Source organism: Mustela putorius, unplaced genomic scaffold (genome assembly GCF_011764305.1).
Source record: "Mustela putorius furo isolate JIRA1106 unplaced genomic scaffold, ASM1176430v1.1 tig00003987_pilon_pilon_pilon, whole genome shotgun sequence".
Taxonomy (NCBI): domain Eukaryota; kingdom Metazoa; phylum Chordata; class Mammalia; order Carnivora; family Mustelidae; genus Mustela; species Mustela putorius.
In genome coordinates, this window is record NW_025422126.1 from 959,588 (window position 1) to 979,101 (window position 19,514).

At 38.0% G+C, this 19,514-nt stretch overlaps 1 pseudogene; it reads left to right on the forward strand.

The window, feature by feature from the left end:
* On the forward strand, positions 1-961 carry LOC101672434 (annotated as a pseudogene).
* Positions 962-19,514: the final 18,553 nt, after the last annotated feature.

A 19,514-nucleotide genomic window follows, 5' to 3' on the forward strand; every position in this document is an offset into this window, starting at 1 on the left:
ATGCTCATACCCAATGGTTCTGTCTTCATGCCCCCTGTCCTGACACTCACTGGCATTCCTGGGCTGGAATCAGTGCAACATTGGATTGGGATTCCGTTCTGTGTCATGTATTTCATCGCTGTGATTGGGAATTCCCTAATTTTAGGGATAATCAAATATGAACACAGCCTCCATAAGCCCATGTACATATTTTTGGCCATGCTGGGGGCCACGGACATTGCACTTAGCACCTGCATTCTTCCCAAAATGTTAGGCATCTTCTGGTTCCACTTGCCAGAGATATCCTTTGAAGCCTGCCTTTTACAAAAAAATGTGGTTTATTCACTCATTCCAGGCAGTTGAATCAGGCATCCTACTGGCAATGGCCCTAGATCGATATGTGGCCATCTGTGACCCCCTGAGACATACCACCATCTTCTCCCAACAACTCTTGATTCACATTGCAGTTGCGGTGACACTAAGGGCTGGTATTCTTGTAGCACCATGCCTGGTGCTCATCAAATGTCGTCTTAAACTCTACCGAACCACAGTGATCTCCCACACTTATTGTGAACACATGGCCATCGTAAAGCTGGCCATTGAAGATGTCCGCATCAACAAGATATATGGTCTTTTTGTTGCCTTCAGTATCTTAGGGTTTGACATAATCTTCATCACCTTGTCTTACATTCAAATCTTTATCACTGTGTTTCAGTTGCCACAGAAGGAGGCACGATTCAAGGCCTTTAATACCTGCATCGCTCACATCTGTGTCTTCTTACAGTTCTACCTCCTTGCCTTCTTCTCCTTCTTCACACATAGGTTTGGTGCTCACATACCACCATATGTTCATATCCTCTTATCAAACCTGTACCTGTTAGTCCCTCCTTTCCTCAACCCTATAGTCTGTGGTGTGAAGACCAAACAAATTCGTGACCATGTCCTGAAAATATTGTTTTCCAAAACAATTCTTAATCACTAGTAGCTCCTTGTACAGGCATTTTAAGTTGATTCAGAGTAGCAACATGAACATAGTAAAAGTTAAATCTTCTCTGAATATGTATATTCAAAAAAAAACTTTCACTCTCAGATGCTCATAACTGAAGCAGGTTTAAAAAAATCATTAAATACATAAGAAATATGGTTTGCCACTTACAAAAGAACAAAAGTCTCTTATGCTGACATTTCAAGCAGTTGCAGTTTTTCTTCTGTTTCTGTCTGTCTGCTTAAATTTTGAAGTTCCTCTCTGGCAACAGATCTACACAGAAATAAAATGAAAAAACATCACTTGATTGTAATTTCCAAGGGCCAAGTCACACCTCAGTATTCTTCAACTGCTAACCCAAAACATAGCTACAATTCTAGTTGGTCTCATTTTCAGTATCAGAGTACCCAAATATGTGAAGCAAATGTTAATACAACTGAAGGGCTAAATAGACAGCAACACAAAAATAGTAGGAGAGTTCAGTACTCTCCTTCCAACAATGGATAGAACATGCAGGCAGAAGTTCAGTTAGAAACTGGAGACTTGAACAATATGCACCAAAGGGATCTAACATGTACATACAGAATATTTCCCCAACAACATCAACATGCTTCACTAGTGTACAAGAAACACTTTTTAGGATAGATCACATATGTGATCACAGAGAATGTCTTAAATATTTAAGAAGATTGAAATAATACTGGGTATCTTTTCTGATTACAATATAATGAAAATAGAAATCAATAGCAGAAGAAAAACTTAAGAAAAATATTCATAAATAAATGTGTATTTATTTATTGAAGAACTGATGGCTCATAGCTTAGAGAAGAAACACAAGGGGCGATTAGAAAATCTCTTAAGAATAGCAGACAGAATGGGAGAAGATATATGCAAATGACATATCAGATAAAGGTCTAGTATCCGAAATCTATAAAGAACTAATCAAACTCAACACCCAAAGTAAAATAATCCAATCAAGAAATGGACAGAAGACATGAACAGACCTTTCTCCAAAGAGGACATCCAAATGGCCAACAGACACATGAAAAAGTGCTCCACATCAATTGATATCAGAGAAATACAAATCAAAACCACAGTGAGATACCACCACACACCAGTCAGAAAATTAACAAAAATTAACAAGGCAGGAAATGACAGATGTGGGCAAGGATGTGGAGAAAGGGGAACCCTTCTACACTGTTGGTGGGAATGCACTCTGGAAAACAGTATAGAGGTTCCTCAAAAGCTTGAAAATAAAGATTCCTTATGATGCAGAAATTGCATTACTGGGAATTTACCCCAAAGATACAAATGTAGTGATCCAAAGGGGCACATGCACCCCAATGTTTATGTATACTAAGGAAAGAGCCCAGATGTCCATTGACAGGTGAATGGATAAAGAAGATTTTTTTTAAAAGATTTAATTTATTTATTTTACAGAGAGAGAGCATGCACAAGTAGGCAGAGTGACAGGCAAAGGGAGAGGGAGAAGCAGGCTCCCTGCTGAACAGGAAGCCCAACATGGGACTCGATCCCGGGACCCCAGGATCATGACTGAGCCCAAGGCAGGTGCTTAACTGACTGAGCCACCCAGGCTCCCCAAGATATTTTTTTAATATATGCAATATTCATATATGTATGAATATTATACAGCCATCAGTAAATGAATTTTTGCCATTTGCAACAACAGGAATGGAACTAGAGGGTATAAGCCAAGTGAAATAAGTCAATGAGAGAAAGATAATTATCATATGATCTCAGTGATATGCGGAATTTAAGAAACACAGCAGAGGATCATAGGAGAAAAAATGAAACAAGATGAAACTAAGAGGGAGACAAACCATAAGAGGTTCTTAATCTTACCAAACAAACAGATTTTCTGGAGTGGTCGGGGATAAGGTGGCTGAGTGATGGATGTTGGGGAGGTTATGTGTTGTGGTGACTACTGGGTGTTGTGTAAGACTGATGAATCACAGACATGTACCCCTAAAACAAATAATACATTATATGTTAATTAAAAAAAGAATAATGAAATGGAAACACATCAAACTAAAAGCCTATGGGATGCAACAAAATTAGTACTTAAGTTGGAATTTAATAAGAATAAATATCTACATTCAAAAGATAAAAGAACTTAAATAAATAATCTAACTTTACACCAATGAACTAATAAAAGAAGAACAAACTAAACCAAAATTAACAGAAGTGAAATAAGATTAGAGCAGAAATAAACATAATAGAGAATGAAAAAACAATGGAGAAGAAACAACAGAAGTAAGAAGTTGTTTATTTTGAAAAGATTAACATAGTTGACAAACCTTTAATTAAACCCAAGAAGAGAGACAAGACTGAAATAAGTACATCATAAGTAAAAAAGGAGACATTACAACTGAGAGCACACACACACGTGTGCGTGCACACACACACACACACACACACACTCTTAAGAGACCTTGGTGAAAGGCAATATGCCCACAAATTGGATAAGCTGCAGCATACAGCTGATTTTTTGTTTTTTAAGCCACAATTTAAAAAAAAATGTCATGGGAGTCATTTTCCTCGAAGAAAGGATGACTGTGAAGGAGACTATTAAGGACTAGGGAGAGGTGTTTCATTGTAGGGTACAAGTAAGCTTTAAGTCCTCATTCAGGGGCTTAGTGATTTATGTTTACCTCCTGACAATTATTTAAGCTGGACAACATATGATTTTTTTTAATTTTTCTTTTTTTTAAATTAATTTTTTATAAACATATATTTATGAAATGATTTTTGTTTGTATGTTAGAATTTGGTAAAAGATTTTCAAAATAAGTAAATAATTGCTCAGTAACAACATGAAACAAAAGAAAAAGAAGAAAAGGATATAATAATATTCATTGAACATGAAAGGATCCCCAAAGATGTTAATATGAAATGCACTAGGAATTCTGGATCAGATTCTGGGTAAGAAAAAATTTACCTTGGAAAAGTCCTTCTTTGGATTATTGTCTAAATGTGAACATGGACTGCAGATTAAGTGATAGTATAATTTCAATATTGCGTGCCCCGATCTTGATTATAATAGTTATGCAGTAGAATGTCCATGTCCTTGGTCCAGAACGTAGAATAATTTAGGAGTAATCCATTTCTACAAGATACTCATAAACATTGCACAAAGACATTATCTAGCAAATCATAAAACAAAATGGGGCCAACTGGAAATGATATAAAAAACTGGGTAGATGTTATAAGGGATTTCCTTGAATGATTCTTGCACAATTCCGTACATTTCAAATTATAGCAATCTAAAACTTTTCAAAAAACAGCATTGTTGAAAATTTTCTTAATTCAAGAAAGTGTACAACACCTACTTACTAGTCCATTCCAGAAATATAATCATTGCTTCTGTTGTTGGGCTCTACTGTAGACATACTCCATTACCAATCCTAGAGACTGTGTATTAATCCCAGAATATGATCTCTTTTTTATATCAGTACTTATTCCTATTTTAATCTTTCATGAAATCTTATGAGAAATAAAGTATTTTTCATGATACCTTTATTGGTATTTCTTTTATATGTCTTAATTCTGAAAGTTATGAAAATTAGCTTTCTAAATTTTAAAACTAGTCTGTCATTTGTATATTATGTAAAAATCATTTTCAAGTTGTTTTAAATTTCTTGCCTTTTTAATAGAAAATAAGTGTTTAATGCATCTGCAGACTCTTCTATTGTGTATGCTAACATGTATGCATTTTTGCTAACCAAACTGCTGTTAAACTTTTAGAATTTAGTGAAGAATGTCCTTTATTAAGTAACATTGATAATTTATTTCATTTTGCATACCCTTTCTAAAACTTTCACAACAGATATCACATACACTTACCCTTCCATTTCTTCTTTATGCAACTGCTTCTTCCCCCTAGATCATGTGAAATTTCTCTGTGCTCATGACCTGGATAACACATAACACATTTTAGTAATAAATGTATATTGAATGAAGGAATGAGAGAACAAATACACATTACTTTTTCAACTCCCATAATAAATAAACATTAAGTCTCACAATAGCATTTTTTCCAAATTTTCCAGTTGGAAGAACAAGTAGAGGAAGAGGTGTTCCAAACTCAAATAACTTACTGACATCACATTTTATTAACTACTTCAAATAACTTAACCACATTATATTTTATTGACAGCAATAGCTCTACATCCTAATTTTAAGTTCAAAAACATCAATAATTAGTTATATATTTGTTTCACAAAAGCTTTATCCAGTGTACCGTACCGAGTAATTTTATAGGTGAAGATCTCTTATCCACAGAACAAGTATCTGAAGGTTGAGATATGGAAACAGAGACATGGAGAAACCAAGTGTAATGTCCCCAGTACAGAGCTTAGTAGTGGAAGAATCTGGATGCAAAACTTGACAGTCCAATTAAAAACTGATTTTTAAGCAGCTATATAACCAGTGGTCTCATAACTGGAAAATGAAAACCATTTAATATGAAATGTGAAGGATATCAGAGAATTGTATAAACCAGTTTCTCTTTTGAGACTCAGTGAAAAAGGGTCACAAGGATGTTTATTACATAGATCTCATGGCAATGGAACATGTCTACTTTTACATGTGCTTTACATGATCTCTAAGCGAGTACAGCAGAAAACAAACTGAACTCATCAAAATATAATTTATATATATGAATTTGTCTGCCTTTACTTTGGAGGGGAAGAGAAAAGAAGAGAGGAGGGAGAAAAGAAGAGAGCAATGTGCCAGTTGTAGAAATTATTTCTGAGACATTGAGTGTGTAAGGTCCCTAGAGGGCATCATTCTGAGCTCCTGAGTCCCTGGGGCCTTGGGCTAGTGGCAAGGAAATCTCTTAGTCCATGTTCAGATCCTCTCCTCCTCCACATTCACTGGGGAACATTACAATTGGTGGCCAGCAATTTTCTTCTACAATCAAGCTCAATAAATTTATGCTACTGCCTCAGCATGATACTGACTTTGCTACAAATCTTGTTAGAGATGAACACACGAACTTGATCTCAGACAGAAATATAGTAGAGGGAGCAAGGCTGTTTTTTCAGGGATGGAAGAAAAGCAGGAAAGGCTATCCCAGAGATCTCCACATATTGGCAGATGGCCCAGCAACAAATGGATCAGAGTTCATGATATTGACAATGATGAAGGCTGTTGCTGAGGGTACAAACAGAAAGAGGGGTCATTGCCCAGCACAAGATACCAGGAAACAAGACCAGAATCTCAGGAGGAATAAAGGTGGATGAGAGGTAAGCAATGAGGGGTAGTGCTATGAAGACTGACAATGGTCTCCAGGTGTCTGGTAAGAGCAGAACTGGCTCCCAACAACAAAGGATGAGGAAGTCTCACTATCCCTAAGTTTACCCCATACTGTTTCTTTACCAGCTTTTCCAAAGATAGGCACATCATCCCACCTCCCCTGTACTCATATATGTCCTCTTCTACCTACCTTACCACCATCTGTACCTGTCAGGTACTACTCCCATGGCAGCTCCTTTCTCTTAAATAAGTCAAGCGATGTGATTTTTTACTAAAGGATTCCTATTCTAATTCTGATTAATGTAGAAAGAAAAAGTTAATGAAACAATCCATGATCTATGAACCTGTAGAATGGAACACTGAGGAGCAAAGCTTTGAAAATCAGGGATTTGGTTGACTAACTGGTCTTTTCTAAATATATATCTGCTAACACAAACTCTCTTCATAGAATGGTCCTTGTTGACTGGGTTCCTTCATCTGAGATTCAGTCACAGAAATCACAACTCTTCCTGCATTATTGGCATATTTGGTGATATTCAGCATATGATTAGATGATCCTGAAGTTGCTGACATAAAGCAATAGTTTTAGAGAGTCTAGGAAAGCATAACTGAATTTTTTTTTTAACAGTCTAACAATTTCTTTCTTTTACAGCTTGAGAATTTCTTGATTCAATATATGCAATTTTTAAAAAGCAATGTTTTTGTTTGTTTGTTTGTTTACATAGTGACTTCATTCAGATTATTGGCTATTCAAGATACTTCTAACTCCATTTTTCCAAAGGAGCAATTGTTTGTAGTTAAAAAATTGTTTATCTGCACTTGGAAGAAAATGTTAATATGTATTTTTTTAGTTTTTTTATTATGCTCATTTAGCCAATATATAGTACATCATTAGTTTTCAATGGAGTGTTCAATGATTCATATTTGCATATAATACTCAGTGCTCAGCACAACACATGCCCTCCTTAATACCCATCACTTGGCTACCACAATCCTACACTCCCCTCCCTTCTGTAACCCTCAATTTGTTTCCCAGAGTCCAGAGTCTCTCATGGTTTGTTTCTCTCTGATTTTTTATCCTTCAGTTTTCCTTCTCTTCCCCAATGGTCCTCTGAGCTACACCTTATATTCCACATATTAGTGAAACCATATGATAATTGTTTTTCTCCAGTTGACTTATTTCACTTAGCATAATCCCCTCCAGTTCCATCCATGTCAATGTAAATGGTAGGTATTCATCTTTTCTGATGGCTAAGTAATATTCCATTGTATATATGAACCACAACCACATATCCATTCATCTGTTGAAAGACATCATGGCTCCTTGCACAGTTTGGCTCTTGTGGACATTACTGCTATGAAACCTGGAGTGAAGGTGTCCCTTCTTTACACTATATCTGTATCTTTGGGGTGAATACCCAAAGTGCAGTTGATGGGTCATAGGGTAGCTCTATCTTTAACTTCCTCAGGATCCTCCATACTCTTTTCCAGATTGGCTATACCAGCTTGCATTTACACCTACAGTGTAAGAGGGTTTCCCTTTCTCCAAATCCTCGTCAACATTTGTTGTTTCCTGCCTTGTTAATTTTTGCCATCCTAACTGGTGTAAGGTTGTATGTATCTCATTCTGGTTTTGATTTGTATTTCCCTAATGACAAGTGAAGTGGAGCATTTTTTCATGTGTCTGTTACCCATTTGTATGTCTGCTTTGAAGAAGTGTCTGTTCATGTCTTCTATCCATTCTTTTAACTTGAATATGTATTTTTTGGGGTGTTGAGTTTGAGAAGTTCTTTATAGATCTTGGATATCAGCCTTTTGTCTGTAGTGTCATTTGAAAATATCTTCTCCCATTCCGTGGGTTGCCTCTTTGTTTTATTGACTGCTTCCTTTGCTGTGCAGAAGCTTTTTATCTTGATGAAGTCCCAAAAGTTCATTTTTGCTTTTGTTTCCCTTGCCTTTGGAAACACATCTTGAAAGAAGTTGTTGTGGCTGATGTGGACGAGGCTACCCATGTTCTCCTCTAGGATTTTGATGGATTCCTGTCACATATTGAAGTCTTTCATCCATTTTGAGTTTATCATTGTGTATGGTGTAAGAGAATGGTCCAATTTGATTCTTCTGCATGTGACTGTACATTTTCCCAAGCACCATTTACTAAAGAGACTGTCTTTTTTTCATTGGATATTTTTTTCTGATGTGCCAATGATTAGTTGGCCATAGAGCTAAAGGTCCATTTCTGGTGTCTCTATGCTTTTCGATTGATGTATGTGCCTGTTTTTGTTCCAGTACCAAGTTGTCTTGATGATCACAGCTTTGTAATGTAGCTTGAAGTCAGGCATTGTGATGTCCCTGGCTTTGGTTTTCTTTTTCAACATTCCCCTGGGGATTTGGGGTCTTTTCTGGTTCCATGCAAATTTCAAGATCATTTGTTCCAGTTCTGTGAAAAATGTTGATGATCTTTTGATAGGGACTGTATTGAATGTGTAGATTGCTCTGGGCAGCATAGACATTTTAAGAATACTTATTCTTCTGATCTATGAGCATGGAATATTTTTCCATCTTTTTGTGTCTTCCTCAATTTCTTTCATAAGTGTTTTGTAGTTTCCAGAGTGAAGATCCTTTACCTTTTTGGTTAGGTTTATTTCTAGGTATCTTATGGTTTTGGTGCTATCATAAATGGAATTGATTCCTTAAGTTCTCTTTTTTTCAGTTAGTGTATATAAATGCAGCTGATTTCTATGCATTCTTTTTGTATCCTGCTGTATGAGTTCTGGTTTGGGGGTGGAGTCTTTTTGGTTTTCCCATAAAGTATCATGTCATCTGAGAGAGAGATTTTAACTTCTTCTTTGCCAATTTCCTTTTTTTTTTCCCCTAATCTTTTTGTTGTCTGATTGCTGAGGCTAGGACTTCTAGTACTATTTTGAACAATAATGGTGAAATTGGACATCCCTGTCATGTTTCTGACCTTAGAAGCTAAGAGCTTTCCCCATTGAGAATTATATTCATTTTGGGCTTTTCATAGATGGCCTTTATGATATTGAGATATGCTGCCTCTATCCCTACACTTTGAAGAGTTTTAATCAGGAAAGTATGCTGTATTTTGTCAAATGCTTTTTTCTGCATCAGTTGAGAGGATCATATGGTTCTTGTCTTTTCTTTTAATAATGTGCCCTATTATGTTGATTGATTTATGAATATTGAACCACTCTTGTCATCCCAGGGATAAATCCCACCTGGTCATGATAGATAATCCGTTAATGTACTGTTGGATCCTATCAGATAGGATAGTATTTTGAATATTTTGGCATCCATGTTCATTAGGGATGAAGGACTGTAGTTCTCCTTTTTAATGGGATCTTTGCCTGGTTGTGGGAGCAGGGTAATGCTGACATCATAGAAGGAATTTGGAAGTTTTCCTTCTGTTTCTATTTTTTGAAACAGCTTCAGTAGGATAGGTATTATTTTTTTTTCTTTGAATATTTGATAGAATTCCCCTGGAAAGCCATCTGGCCCTGGACTCTTGTTTTTTGGGAAATTTTTGATTACTACTTCAATATCATCACTGGCTATTGGTCTATTCAAATTGTTGATTTCTACCTATTTCAGTCTTGACACTTTATAAGTTTCCAGAAAGTCTTCCTCTTCTTTCCAGATTGCTTAATTTATTGGCTTATAGTTGCTCATAGTAATTTCTTTTTTTAAGATTTTACTTATTTATTAGACAGACAGAGATCATAAGTAGGCAGAGAGGCAGACAGAGAGAGAGAGGGAGGAAAGCAGGCTCCCCAACGAGCAGAGAACCCGATATGGGGCTCGATCCCAGGACCCCGAGATCATGACCCGAGCTGAAGGCAGAGGCTTAACTCACTGAGCCACCCAGGCACCCCTCGTAGTAATTTCTAATAATTGTTTCTATTTCCTTGGTGTTAGTCATGATTTCTTCCTTTTCAGTCATGATTTTATTAATTTTGGTCCTTTCCCTTTTCTTTTGGATACATCTGGGGAGAGGTTTATTGATCTTACTAATTCTTTCAAAGAACCAGCTTCTAGATTTGTTGATCTGTTCTGTTTTTCTGGTTTCTGCTTCACTGATCTCTACTCTAAAAGATTTTATTTATTTGACAGAGATCACAAGTAGGCAGAGAGGCAGGCAGAGAGAGAGGAGAAAGAAGGCCCTCCACTTAGTGGAGAGCCCGATGTGGGGCTCAATCCCAGGACTCTGGGATCATGACCTGAGCTGAAGGCCGAGGCTTAACCCACTGAGCCACCCAGGCACCCCTTGATCGCTACTCTAATATTCATTATTTTTCTTCTCCTGCTTGGTGTATGCTTTATTTCCCATTATTTCTCCAGATCCTTTAGGTGTAAGGTTAGTCTGTGCATTTTGGAGTTTTCTAATTTTTTTAGAGCAGCTCAGATGGCTACGTATTTCCCCCTTTGGACACCTTTGCAGTATCCCATAAGTTTTGGACTACTGTGTTTTCATTCTCATTAATTTCTATGAATTATTTAAATTCTTTAATTTCTTGGTTGACCCAATCATTCTTCATGCAGGGAATAATCTCAGTCTTTTGGAGTGAGTTGATACTTGATTTGTGACCCAGTATGTGGTCTTTTTTTGTTTTTGTTTTTGAAAAAAAAATCCTTTTTACTTAAAATATATCAAATATGTCTCATAGGTATTTCCTATTTTTTATATTGGACAAACTAAATATGGTTTGATTTTATTTTTTAATTTAATTTAATTTTTTCAGTGTTCCAGGATTCATTGTTTATGCACCACACCCAGTGCTCCATGCAATACGTGCCCTCCTTCATACCCATCACCAGGCTCACCCATCCCCCATCCCCCTCCCCTCTAAAACCCTCAGTTTGTTTCTCAGAGTCCACAGTCTCTCATGGTTCAGCTCCCTCTCTGATTTCTCCCACTTCACTTTCCTTTCCTTCTGTGGTCTTTTCTGGAGAAAGTTCCATGTGCACTCAAGAAGAATAAGTATTCTGTTGTTTTAGGATGGAATGTTCTGTATATATTTACCAAGTCCATCTGGTTCAATGTGTTATTCAAATCCCTTCTTTCTCTGTTCATCTGCTTAGATGATCTGTTCATTGCTGTGAGTGGAGTGTTGAGACCTCTTATAAAGTATTATTTTCAATATGTTTCTTTATTTCAGTTATTAATTGGTTTATATAATTGGCTGTTCCTAGTTGGGGGCATAAATATTTACAATTGTTCAATTTTCTTGTAGGATAGACCATTTTAATAATATAGCATCCCTCTACGTCTTTTATTATGGCCTTTGTTTTAAAATTTAATTTGTCTGATATGAGTATTGCTACCTATGCTTTCTTTTAAGGTCCATTAAGCATGGCAATTGCTTCTCCATACACTCACTTTTAATCTGGAGGTATCTTTAGGTTCAAAATTAATCTCTTGTAGATAGCATATAGATAGGACTTGCTTTTTTATTCCTGCAGCCTTGTCTGTGTCTTCTGATGGAAACACTCAGCCCATTTACATCAGAGTTACTATTTAAAGTTATGATTTAGTGCCATTTTATTATTGCCTGTAAAGTTCCTGTTTGTATAAATTTTCTGTTTATTTCTGGTCTTTTTGCCTCTTGGGGTCTTATTCTTGGGGTCTCTCCATACATTCTAAATGACACTCTTGCTGGATAAAGTATTCTTTTTTTGTTTCTTTCTTTTTTTTTGGCCCCAATGAGAAATAGATCCAGTGTATTTTTTTTTTTTATAAACATATAATATATTTTTATCCCCAGGGGTACAGGTCTGTGAATCGCCAGGTTTACACACTTCACAGCACTCACCATAGTACATACCCTCTCCAATGTCCATAAACCCACTCCCCCTCCCAACACCCCTCCCCCCCATCAACCCTCAGTTTGTTTTGTGAGATTAAGAGTCACTTATGGTTTGTCTCCCTTCCAATCCCATCTTGTTACATTTACTCTTCTCCTACCCCCTTAACCCCCCATGTTGCATCTCCTCTCCCTCATATCAGGGAGATCATATGTTAGTGGTCTTTCTCCACTTGACTTATTTCGCTAAGCATGATACCCTCTAGTTCCATCCACGTTGTTGCAAATGGCAAGATTTCATGTCTTTTTTTTTTTTTTTTTAGTTTCAGTTTTTTTTTTTAATTTTTTATTTTTTATAAACATATATTTTTATCCCCAGGGGTACAGGTCTGTGAATCACCAGGTTTACACACTTCACAGCACTCACCAAATCACATACCCTCCCCAATGTCCATAATACCAACCCCTTCTCCCAAACCCCCTCCCCCCGGCAACCCTCAGTTTGTTTTGTGAGATTAAGAGTCACTTATGGTTTGTCTCCCTCCCAATCCCATCTTGTTTCATTTATTCTTCGTCTACCCACTTAAGCCTCCATGTTGCATGACCACTTCCTCATATCAGGGAGATCATATGATAGTTGTCTTTCTCTGCTTGACTTATTTGGCTAAGCATGATACGCTCTAGTTCCATCCACGTTGTTGCAAATGGCAAGATTTCATTTCTTTTGATGGCTGCATAGTATTCCATTGTGTATATATATCACATCTTCTTGATCCATTCATCTGTTGATGGACATCTAGGTTCTTTCCATAGTTTGGCTATTGTGGACATTGCTGCTATAAACATTCGGGTGCATGTGTCCCTTTGGATCACTACATTTGTATCTTTAGGGTAAATACCCAATAGTGCAATTGCTGGGTCATAGGGCAGTTCTATTTTCAACATTTTGAGGAACCTCCATGCTGTTTTCCAGAGAGGTTGCACCAGCTTGCATTCCCACCAACAGTGTAGGAGGGTTCCCCTTTCTCCGCATCCTCGCCAGCATCTGTCATTTCCTGACTTGTTGATTTTAGCCATTCTGACTGGTGTGAGGTGATATCTCATTGTGGTTTTGATTTGTATTTCCCTGATGCCGAGTGATATGGAGCACTTTTTCATGTGTCTGTTCGCCATCTGGATGTCTTCTTTGCAGAAATGTCTGTTCATGTCTTCTGCCCATTTCTTGATTGGATTATTTGTTCTTTGGGTGTTGAGTTTGCTAAGTTCTTTATAGATTCTGGACCCTAGTCCTTTATCTGATATGTCGTTTGCAAATATCTTCTCCCATTCTGTCAGTTGTCTTTTGATTTTGTTAACTGTTTCCTTTGCTGTGCAAAAGCTTTTGATCTTGATGAAATCCCAGTAGTTCATTTTTTCCCTTGCTTCCCTTGCCTTTTGCGTTGTTCCTAGGAAGATGTTGCTGCGGCAGAGGTCGAAGAGGTTGCTGCCCGTGTTCTCCTCAAGGATTTTGATGGATTCCTTTCGTACATTGAGGTCCTTCATCCATTTTGAGTCTATTTTTGTGTGTGGTGTAAGGAAATGGTCCAATTTCATTTTTCTGCATGTGGCTGTCCAATTTTCCCAGCACCATTTATTGAAAAGGCTGTCTTTTTTCCATTGGACATTCTTTCCTGCTTTGTGGAAGATTAGTTGACCATAGAGTTGAGGGTCTATTTCTGGGCTCTCTATTCTGTTCCATTGATCTATGTGTCTGTTTTTGTGCCAGTACCATGCTGTCTTGATGATGACAGCTTTGTAATAGAGCTTGAAGTCCGGAATTGTGATGCCACCAACGTTGGCTTTCTTTTTCAATATCCCTTTGGCTATTCGAGGTCTTTTCTGGTTCCCTATAAATTTTAGAATTATTTGTTCCATTTCTTTGAAAAAGATGGATGGTACTTTGATAGGAATTGCATTAAATGTGTAGATTGCTTTAGGTAGCATAGACATTTTCACAGTATTTATTCTTCCAATCCAGGAGCATGGAACATTTTTCCATTTCTTTGTGTCTTCCTCAATTTCTTTCATGAGTACTTTATAGTTTTCTGAGTATAGATTCTGTGTCTCTTTGGTTAGGTTTATTCCTAGGTATCTTATGGTTTTGGATGCAATTGTAAATGGGATTGACTCCTTAATATCTCTTTCTTCTGTCTTGCTGTTGGTGTAGAGAAATGCAACTGATTTCTGTGCATTGATTTTATATCCTGACACTTTACTGAATTCCTGTATAAGTTCTAGCAGTTTTGGAGTGGAGTCTTTTGGGTTTTCCACATATAGTATCATATCATCTGCGAAGAGTGATAATTTGACTTCTTCTTTGCCGATTTGGATGCCTTTAATTTCCTTTTGTTGTCTGATTGCTGAGGCTAGGACTTCTAGTACTATGTTGAATAGCAGTGGTGATAATGGACATCCCTGCCGTGTTCCTGACCTTAGCGGAAAAGCTTTCAGTTTTTCTCCATTGAGAATGATATTTGCGGTGGGTTTTTCATAGATGGCTTTGATGATATTGAGGTATGTGCCCTCTATCCCTACACTTTGAAGAGTTTTGATCAGGAAGGGATGTTGTACTTTGTCAAATGCTTTTTCAACATCTATTGAGAGTATCATATGGTTCTTGTTCTTTCTTTTATTGATGTGTTGTATCACATTGACTGATTTGCGGATGTTGAACCAAACTTGCAGCCCTGGAATAAATCCCACTTGGTCGTGGTGAATAATGTTTTTAATGTACTGTTGAATCCTATTGGCTAGTATTTTGTTGAGTATTTTCGCATCTGTGTTCATCAAGGATATTGGTCTATAGCTCTCTTTTTTGGTGGGATCCTTGTCTGGTTTTGGGATCAAGGTGATGCTGGCCTCATAAAATGAGTTTGGAAGTTTTCCTTCCATTTCTATTTTTTGGAACAGTTTCAGGAGAATAGGAATTAGTTCTTCTTTAAATGTTTGGTAGAATTCCCCCGGGAAGCCGTATGGCCCTGGGCTTTTGTTTGTTTGGAGATTTTTAATGACTGTTTCAATCTCCTTACTGGTTATGGGTCTGTTCAGGCTTTCTATTTCTTCCTGGTTCAGTTGTGGTAGTTTATATGTTTCTAGGAATGCATCCATTTCTTCCAGATTGTCAAATTTATTGCCGTAGAGTTGCTCATAGTATGTTCTTATAATAGTTTGTATTTCTTTGGTGTTAGTTGTGATCTCTCCTCTTTCATTCATGATTTTATTTATTGGGGTCCTTTCTCTTTTCTTTTTGATAAGTCGGACCAGGGGTTTATCAATTTTATTAATTCTTTCAAAGAACCAGCTCCTAGTTTCGTTGATTTGTTCTATTGTTTTTTTGGTTTCTATTTCATTGATTTCTGCTCTGATCTTTATGATTTCTCTTCTCCTGCTGGGCTTAGGGTTTCTTTCTTGTTCTTTCTCCAGCTCCTTTAGGTGTAGGGTTAGGTTGTGTACCTGAGACCTTTCTTGTTTCTTGAGGAAGGCTTGTACCGCTATATATTTTCCTCTCAGGACTGCCTTTGTTGTGTCCCACAGATTTTGAACCGTTGTATTTTCATTATCATTTATTTCCATGATTTTTTTCAATTCTTCTTTAATTTCCCGGTTGACCCATTCATTCTTTAGAAGGATACTGTTTAGTCTCCATGTATTTGGGTTCTTTCCAAACTTCCTTTTGTGGTTGAGTTCTAGCTTTAGAGCATTGTGGTCTGAAAATATGCAGGGAATGATCCCAATCTTTTGATACCCGTTGAGTCCTGATTTAGGACCGAGGATGTGATCTATTCTGGAGAATGTTCCATGTGCACTAGAGAAGAATGTGTATTCTGTTGCTTTGGGATGAAATATTCTGAATATATCTGTGATGTCCATCTGGTCCAGTGTGTCATTTAAGGCCTTTATTTCCTTGCTGATCTTTTGCTTGGATGACCTGTCCATTTCAGTGAGGGGAGTGTTAAAGTCCCCTACTATTATTGTATTATTGTTGATGTGTTTCTTTGATTTTGTTATTAATTGGTTTATATAGTTGGCTGCTCCCACATTGGGTGCATAGATATTTAAAATTGTTAAATCTTCTTGTTGGACAGACCCTTTGTATGATATAGTGTCCTTCCTCATCTCTTATTATAGTCGTTGGCTTAAAATCTAATTGATCTGATATAAGGATTGCCACTCCTGCTTTCTTCTGATGTCCATTAGCATGGTAAATTCTTTTCCACCCCCTCACTTTAAATCGGGAGGTGTCTTCGGGCTTAAAATGTGTTTCTTGGAGGCAACATATAGATGGGTTTTGTTTTTTTATCCATTCTGATACCCTGTGTCTTTTGACAGGGGCATTTAGCCCATTCACATTCAGGGTAACTATTGAGAGATATGAATTTAGTGCCATTGTATTGCCTGTAAGGTGACTGTTACTGTATATGGTCTCTGTTCCTTTCTGATCTACCACTTGTAGGCTCTCTCTTTGCTTAGAGGACCCCTTTCAATATTTCCTGTAGAGCTGGTTTGGTATTTGCAAATTCTTTCAGTTGTTGTTTGTCCTGGAAGCTTTTAATCTCTCCTTCTATTTTCAATGATAGCCTAGCTGGATATAGTATTCTTGGCTGCATGTTTTTCTCGTTTAGTGCTCTGAAAATATCACGCCAGCTCTTTCTGGCCTGCCAGGTCTCTGTGGATAAGTCAGCTGCCAATCTAATATTTTTACCATTGTATGTTACAGACTTCTTTTCCCGGGCTGCTTTCAGGATTTTCTCTTTGTCATTGAGACTTGTAAATTTTACTATTAAGTGACGGGGTGTGGGCCTATTCTTATTGATTTTGAGGGGCATTCTCTGAACCTCCTGAATTTTGATGCTCGTTCCCTTTGCCATATTGGGGAAATTCTCCCCAATAATTCTCTCCAGTATACCTTCTGCTCCCCTCTCACTTTCTTCTTCTTCTGGAATCCCAATTATTCTAATGTTGTTTCGTCTTATGGTGTCACTTATCTCTCGAATTCTCCCCTCGTGGTCCAGTAGCTGTTTGTCCCTCTTTTGCTCAGCTTCTTTATTCTCTGTCATTTGGTCTTCTATATCACTAATTCTTTCTTCTGCCTCATTTATCCTAGCAGTTAGAGCCTCCATTTTTGATTGCACCTCATTAATAGCTTTTTTGATTTCAACTTGGTTAGATTTTAGTTCTTTTATTTCTCCAGAAAGGGCTTTTATATCTCTCGAGAGGGTTTCTCTAATATCTTCCATGCCTTTTTTGAGCCCGGCTAGAACCTTGAGAATTGTCATTCTGAACTCTAGATCTGACATATTACCGATGTCTGTATTGATTAGGTCCCTAGCCTTCGGTACTGCCTCTTGTTCTTTTTTTTGTGTTGAATTTTTACGTCTTGTCATTTTGTCCAGATAAGAGTAAATGAAGGGGCAAGTAAAATACTAAAAGGGTGGCAACAACCCCAGGAAAATATGCTTTAACCAAATTAGAAGAGATCCAAAATCGTGAGTGGGGAGAAAGGGGATAAAAAGAGGTTCAAAAGGGAAGAAAGAAGAAAAAAAAAAAAAAAAGAAAAGAAAAGAAAAGAAAAGAAAAGAATTTTTAAAAAAAGAAAACACCTAAGAAAAATGTAAAAAATATATATATATATTAGATAAACTAGTAAAAAATCGTTAAAAAAGAAAAAGGTAACAGTTAAAAAAAAATTTTACCTGAAGGTGAGAAAAAAAAAAATGAAAAAGAAAAAATTAAATTAACTGCAAGACTAAAAAAAATCACAGGAAAAAAGCCATGAGTTCCGTGCTTGGCTTTCTCCTCCTCTGGAATTCTGCTGTACTCCTTGGTATTGAAACCGCACTCCTTGGTAGGTGAACTTGGTCTCTGCTGGATTTCTTGTTGATCTTCTGGGGGAGGGACCTGTTGTAGTGATTCTCAAGTGTCTTTGCCCCAGGCGGAATTACACCGCCCTTACCCGGGGCTGGGGTGAGTACTCTGCTCGGGTTTGCTTTCAGGAGCTTTTGTTCCCTGAGCGCTTTCCGTAGAGTTCCAGAGGACGGGAATACAAATGGCGGCCTCCTGGTCTCCGGCCCGGAGGAGCCGAGAGCCCAGGGCCCCACTCCTCAGTGCGCCCTCAGAGAACCGCGCCCAGTTACTCCCGTCTGCCTGACCTCCGGCCGCGCTCCGAGCTCACCGAGCCTGCGACCGGTTCAAGGTAACACGGAGCTGCGAGCTTACTGTCGGCTCTGTCTCTGTAGCCGGCTTTCCCGTTCCAATACCCGCAAGCTCTGCGACACTCAAACACCCCCGATCCTTCTGTGACCCTGCGGGACCTGAGGCCACGCTGACCCCGCGTGGGCTTCGCCCCGGTTTAGCCTCTGGAGCGATGTCCCTCAGCGGAACAGACTTTTAAAAGTCCTGATTTTGTGCGCGGTTGCTCCGCCGCTTGCCGGGAGCCGGCCCCTCCCCCCGGGGTCTATCTTCCCGTCGCTTTGGATTCACTTCTCCGCCGGTCCTACCTTTCAGAAAGTGGTTGTTTTTCTGTTTCCAGAATTGCTGTTCTTCTTCTCTTCGATCTGCCGATGGATTTTCAGGTGTTTGCAATCTTTAGATAAGCTATCTAGCTGATCTCCGGCTAGCTGAAGCAGTCTCAGCTTGCTACTTCTCCGCCATCTTGACTCCTCTCAATCGATTTCATGTCTTTTGATGGCTGCATAGTATTCCATTGTGTATATATACCAGGTATTCTTGATCCATTCATTTGTTGATGGACGTCTAGGTTCTTTCCATAGTTTGGCTATTGTAGACATTGATGCTATAAACATTCGGGTGCACATGCCCCTTTGGATCATGTTTGTATCTTTAGGGTAAATACCCAGTAGTGCAATTGCTGGGTTATAGGGGAGCTCTAATTTCAACATTTTGAGGAATCTCCATGCTGTTTTCCAGAGTGGTTACACCAGCTTGCATTCCCACCAACAGTGTAGGAGGGTTCCCCTTTCTCCGCATCCTCGCCAGCATCTGTCATTTCCTGATTTGTTAATTTTAGCCATTCTGACTGGTGGGAGGTGATATCTCATTTTAGTTTTGATTTGTATTTCCCTGATGCCGAGTGATATGGAGCATTTTTTCGTGTGTCTGTGGGCCATCTGGATGTCTTCTTTGCAGAAATCTCTGTTCATGTCCTCTGCCCATTTCTTGATTGGATTTTTTGTTTTTTGAGTGAGGAGTTTGCTAAGTTCTTTATAGATTTTGGACACCAGCCCTTTTTCTGATATGTCATTTGCAAATATCTTCTCCCATTCTGTCAGTTGTCTTTTGGTTTTGTTAACTGTTTCCTTTGCCATGCAAAAGTTGTTGATCTGGATAAAATCCCAATAATTCATTTTTGCCCTTGCTACCCTTGCCTTTGGCGATGTTCCTAGGAAGATGTTGCTGTGG